Here is a 6,748-nt window from a genome sequence, read left to right on the forward strand (position 1 = left end):
ATATCATGTAGGAGACGTCTCCATCTCTGGTCTTCTGACATGCTATCCATTCTACTTTGCCATATTCACCTTTTTATAAGGAGATTGGTTTTTTCCACAAATTTCGGAAAACAGGGGGAAGTAAGTGATGGATTCAATGCACTATTGCCTGGATTCTTCCCCTTCCCTTCCATATCCTACTGGGATTGATTCTCCATCTCTACTGCAGAATCCTCATATTTTTGATGTGAGATAAAAACTTAAGAAGAAGTGTTGTGCTCACTTTGGCACCACATATACTAAAATTGGAATGGTAGGAGAAAATTAGCATGGCCCCTGTGTAAGAGTGACATGCAAATTTGTAAAGTGTTCCTTTTTTTATTAATAAAAGATAAAAAGAAGCAGTGTTGATTAGAGAAAAGTAATACTAGTGATAGTAGCCAGGATACAAAACAACCGTGCAAAAATCAGTAACATTCCCATATAGCGGTAACATCCAAGTAGAGAGCCAAATCAGGAACACAATCCCATTCACAATAGCCACAAAAAGAATAAAATACACAGAAATACAGCTAACCATGGAGGCGAAAGACCTCTACAACAAGCATTTCAAAACACTGCACGAAGAAACCAGAGAGGACACAAACAAATGGAAAAGCATTTCATGCTCATAGAGAGGAAGAATCAAATTGTTAAAATGGCCACATTACCCAATGTAATTTACAGATTTAATGCTATTCCTATCAAACTACCAATGACATTCACAGAATTTGAAAAAGCTGTCTTATCACATGGAATGAAAAAAGAGCTGGAATAGCCAAGGCAATCCTAAACAAAAAGAAAACAGCTGGAAGCATCACATTACCTGACTTCAAACTAGAATACAAGACTACAGTAACCAAATCCTCATGGTACTGGTACCAAAACAGACACATAGACCAGTGGAACAGAATACAGAGCCTGGAAATCATGCTGCACACCTACAACCATCTGATCTTCGACCAACTTGATAAACATAAGCAATGGGGAAGGGACTACCTATTCAATGAATGGTGCTGAGATAACTGTCTAGCCATATGCAGAAGATTGAGACTGGACTCCTTCCTTACACCATACGCAAAAATAACTTGAGATGGATTAAAGATTGAAATCTAAAATCTAAACCTATAAAAACCCTGGAAGATTACCTAGGTAATAACGTTCTGACCTGGCAAAGATTTTATGTTAAAGATGCCAAAAGCAATTGTAAAAACAAAAAAATCAACAAATGGGACCTAATTTAACTAAAGAGCTTCTGCACAGCAAAAGAAATTATTGATAGGCAACGTACAGAATGAGAGAAAATATTTGCAAAACATGCATCTGACAATAGTTGAATATTCACAATCTGTAAGGAACTTAAATTTACAAGCAAAAACAACCCTATGAAAAGGTCAAAGGACATGAATAGATACTTCAGAAGAAGACATACATGTGGCCAACAACATACAAAAAAGCGCTCAACATCACTAATCATCAAAGAAATGTAATTCAAAACCACAAAGAAATACTATCTTATGCCAGTGAGAATGGCTATTACCACAAAGTCAAAAAATAACAGATGCTGACTGGATTATGGAGAAATGGGACACCTTATCCACTGCTGATGGGAATGTAAATTAGTTCAGCTATTGTGAAAAGAAATCTGGCAATATCTCAAAGAACTTAAAACAGAACTACCATTTGACCCAGCAATCCCATTATTGGGTATGTACCTAAAAGAATATTAATCATTCTACCATAAAGACATAGGCACATGAATGTTCACTGCAGTGCTATTCACAATAGCAAAGCCATGGAATCAACCTAAATGCTCATCAATAGTCAATTGGATAAAGAAAATATGGTACATATGCTGGGTATAGTGGCTCATACCTGTAATCCCAGCACTTTGGGATACTGAGGCAGGTGGATCACCTGAGGTCAGGAGTTTGAGACCACCCTGACCAACATGGTGAAATTCTGCCTCTACTAAAAATACAAAAAATTAGCTAGGTGTGGTGTTGGACACCCGTAATCTCAGCTACTCAAGAGGCTGAGGCAATAGAATCTCTTGAACCCAGAAGATAGAGTTTGCAGTGACCCGAGATCATGCCATTGCACTCCAGATTGGGCAACAAGAGCAAAAAAAAAAAAAAAGGAAGAAAGAAAGAAAGAAAGAAGGAAGGAAGGAAGGAAGGAAGGAAGGAAGGAAGGAAGGAAGGAAAGAAAGAAAGAAAGAAAGAAAGAAAGAAAGAAAGAAAGAAAGAAAGAAAGAAAGAAAGAAAGAAAAAGAAAATATGGTACATATACACCATGGAATACTATACAGCCATAAAAAAGAATGAGATCATGTTCTTTGCAGCAGCATGGATGGAGCTGGAGGCTGTTATCCTAAGCAAACTACACAGAAGCAGAAAACTAAATACTGCATGTTCTCACTTACAAGTGGGAGCTAAACATTGAGTACATATGGACACAAAGAAAAGAACAGACACTGGAGCCTACTTGAGGGTGGATCATGGGAGGAGAGTCAGGATTGAAAAACTACCCATTGAGTATTATGCTTATTATCTGGATGGTTAAATAATTTGTACACCAAACACGTGCAACATGTAATTTGTCTATATACAAACCTGCACATATACCCCGGACCTAAAATAAAAGGTTTTTAAAAAAGAAAAAAAAAAAAAAAAAGGAAAAAAAAAAAAAAGAAAAACAAGAGAAAACAGTAGTGTCTACTTACTGAGGACATACTATGTGTCAGGTTAAATCCTTCACAGACATTTGGCACCAGAGGGTATCTAGAAAGCTAAGTCCAATGCTGTCATTATAAGCATATAAAACGACAACATTGAAAACCACTTCATGAACTACTAGCACACCACACTTTGGAAAACAGTGCTGAAGTGGAAGCCTCTCATTTATTAATTGTCCTCTATTTGCCAGAGATGTTTTAATGAACCTAGAAATTCATGTATACTAATGCCTTAAGGACTGAATGTAAAATGATTATTTTTGCAACTCTTGGAAGATATTCAGAAAGTTAGTTCCAATGTGTCTGGTAGTCTGAATCTGGCTAGTGATGCCAGGGAGCATCTCTTGTATACACTGGATGTAACAGAGGTTACTTAATTTAATCTTCAAAACACAATGGTTTTCAGATGAGAAATCAAGGTTGCAAACAGGCTGAGTAACTCATCCCTGATCACACCAATAATACTAGATAGAGTCAATCTTTCCACCCTTACCTAGGGGAGCAGTCCTCTCTCCAAGGCTGGCTAAGAAGCCCTTCTCTAAGTTTTAGATAGTTCCCACAGACCCTTTTTGTCAACCCCAAAGCCAAGAAGTTGAGAAAAGCTTGCATTTGGGGTCTTGTTGGAGTCTGACCTCCAAAAAACAGCTATTGGCTCTCCCTAGCTAAAAGCTTCTCATTTCCTTGACAGATACAGATGAGGGGACGGAAGGCAGCAAACCACACTGCCATGTGTGTAACCTAGCAACAATCTTGCATGTTCATCACATGTACCCCAAAACCTAAAATGCAATTAAAAAAAAAAAAAGCTTCTCATTTCCTAAGACCACTTATTTGGGTTGCATTGCAAAGACCAGATGGAGCTAAAACAGGCAAATTCATGCTCCACAAAAAAATATGATCAGATTATTTAGAAAACTCAAGAAATAAGAAGAGTAGCCACATTTAATGGGAAACAATTAGCAATAACATTTGAGAAGGGCTTTGACCTGCATTTCCTAATATATTAGGGCAGAACTTGGTGACTCATGACACAGAATCATTTTCTTTGGAAAAGTATTTCAGACTTTTCCAGAAATATTTAGTGAACTTGGTTTTTTTTTAAAATGTATTCCAACACACGTAGTTCGAGTTGATTTTGAATGTCAAGATCAACCTTCCTTTGGATCTGTGGGAAAACTTCATATAGCACAGGACGATAGAACGTACTTTCTTCTCAGTATCATGGAAAGACTTTTCTCATCAGCTTCTACAGGACAAACATCACAGAAAAGACATTCATCCCACTGACTCACTCAGGCTCCTTAAGCATCAGTAGATAGCTGCCTCTTTCTTTTTATTTTTGAAAAATCTCTTGTGAAGTATTTCTGACAATAGCATGGAGGAACCATCCCCATGATTCAAATACCTCCACCTGGTCTCTCCTTTAATATGTGGCTATTATGGGAATTATGCAGAATTATAATTCAAGATGAAATTTGGGTGAGGACACAAAGGCTAACCATATTAATTTGTTTCTAATTTTTGCTACTAGAAATAAATACTACGTATACATTATTCTATGTGTTTTCTTGGGTGCATATGTGAGATTTTCTCTAGCATATGTTCTTAGAAATGTAATTGCTGGGTCACATGCTTATTTTCATCTTTATGAATATGGCCCCACTGCTTTACAAAGTGATTGTACAAATTTTCCCTCCAACCTAAAAAGTTTGAGCTTCTGTTTTTCTATATCCTCACCAACACTTAGTATTTTCAGTCAATTTCTGCCATTTGACTATTATAAAACATTATCTCAATGTCTTTTCAATTCATATTTACTGATTATAATAAGGTTGAGGGTTTTTTTAATGTCTTTGTGAAACATTTGGGTATTTCCTTCTGCAAATGATGTTTTTATATCATTTCTCCATTTCTCTAGTGGGATTATTGGTTCTTATTATCCATTTTTAACTATCCTTTATATGTTGCATGTAAACATATTGCAAATCTCTTATCCATGTCTATACTTTTCTTTTCCTTTTTTCTCTACTGTGTCTTGAAGCATAGTAATATTTTAAAATGTTAATCAAGTTTATCTTCTTTGTTTTTTCTCTTTGTACCTTTAAAAAAAAACTATCTCCCCTACCCCAATATCACAGATATTTTCCTTTACCTTTTTATAGAATAATAAAAGGTTTTATTTTCATATTTTAGATTCTTATTACCCATAGCATTGATATTTGCATATAGCATGAGATACACATAAATTTTATTTTTTTCATAATAGATAACTATTTGTTTCAAAATCATTTGTTAAATAGACCATCCTTTCAACATTGATTTATAATACAATCCTCTGAGATACCAGTTTCGCATAATTATGAGTAAAGTTCTGGGTCATGTATTCATTTCATTGGTTTGTAGATCTGGCCTTGTGTCCAAATCACAGTGGCCCAATTACCATAGTTTGAAAAAAAAAATTTTTTTAATGGGGTCTTGTTGTGTCACCCAGGCTGGAGGGCAATGGTGCAATCATAGCTCACTGCAGCCTTGAACTCCTGGGCTCAAGCAATCCTCCCACCTCAGCCTCCCAAGTAGCTAAGATTGCAGATGTGAGCCATGTAATAGCTATTTTTTTTTTAATTTTTTGTAGAAGTGGGGTCTCACTGTGTTGACCAGGCTGGTCTACAACTTCTGGCCTCAAGTAATCCTCCAGCCTTAGCTTCCCAAAGTGCTGGGATTAAGGTATGAGCCACCTTGCCAGGCTTCAAAATAATTATCGATTTCCGGTAAAACATGTTTTTCTACATTAGTCTTCAAAACTGTCTTCAAAAAGTGCAATTATTAGCTCTTTTCCATGTTTTAAAGTCAGTTTGTCAATTTTTACATAATATTTTTATATTTCAGTTGGGGTTACATTAGACTTTTAGATTAATTTGGGAAGAGTAAAATTTTTTGAGATTTTGAGTCTATCTATAAACATAGTTTATCTCTTCCATTGATTTTTATTTATCAAATAAATTTCAGTACTTATTTATATTTTCTTTATAAATATAATTTCTAACTCTTCTTTAATTTGTTTCTGGAAACCTTATACATTTCATTGCTATTGTAAATGGTCTCTTTTTAATGGTAGTTTTGTTTGTTAGTAATATGCATCACTGTGACTGCTTTTGTAAAAATTAATCTGATTTTCATCAAAATTTCTAAACTCTCATTAACATAATTTAGAGTGTGTCTTGAGTTTTTATGTATGTAATAATGCCATCCTAACAATATTATAATATTGTCATAATAATAATAATGGCTTTGTGGGTTTTTTCCAAGCTCTTATATAACTTTTTCTCTAATAGCTGGCTATAATCTATAGAACAATTTTGCACAGGAAGAGTGATTCTAGCCATATTTTTCTGATATCTAAAGGAATTTTTATTAAATATGTTTGCTCTAGGTTCTTGGTAGCTTCCTTTTATCAAACTTACTAAATACTATTTTTTAACACGAGTAGGTGTTAAATTTCATCACCCGATTTTTAAAGTTATAAATATAATTTTATTTATATATATAATATATATTTCTTACAATTAATTAGTGTCACAAATTGCATAGAGACATTTTCAAATATTCAACAATCCTTGTATAGCTGAGATGGACACAGTTTGATCATGTGGATGGTAGATCAATACTTTATTTTTATTGACTGTATATCTGACAACTGACTGGTTGCCTACGAGACAGACATCCCCCGGCCGACCCCTGAAAATTTTAATTAGTCCAAGTCAATTCTTTTGTTTTCAATTTTTTAACACATGAAGGAAAATCTATTTGGGAAGAAAGAGGAAAATGTTTCTGAGGGATATTACTTTGAGATTTTAAAAAAAGAGAGAGAGAGTGTCTCTCTTCTAGCCTTTGGACATTGTTATATACGGATATGATTGCCTGGAGCTGCTGCCACCTTGTTTGCTGTCATACACAACTGTTTTGCTATCTTTCCACAAAAGCAAACAGGTGAAA

The 6,748-nt window shown here is 34.9% G+C and overlaps 1 non-coding gene across 1 annotated transcript; it reads left to right on the forward strand.

Annotated features, from left to right (window-relative positions):
• The first annotated feature begins 254 nt into the window (after nt 1-254).
• Nucleotides 255-360, forward strand: LOC120368289 (U6 spliceosomal RNA). Its single transcript, XR_005582473.1, has one exon. It is a non-coding gene; the product is annotated as a U6 spliceosomal RNA (small nuclear RNA).
• Nucleotides 361-6,748: the final 6,388 nt, after the last annotated feature.

The sequence above is a fragment of the Saimiri boliviensis genome, chromosome 5, assembly GCF_048565385.1.
Source record: "Saimiri boliviensis isolate mSaiBol1 chromosome 5, mSaiBol1.pri, whole genome shotgun sequence".
NCBI classification, from domain to species: domain Eukaryota; kingdom Metazoa; phylum Chordata; class Mammalia; order Primates; family Cebidae; genus Saimiri; species Saimiri boliviensis.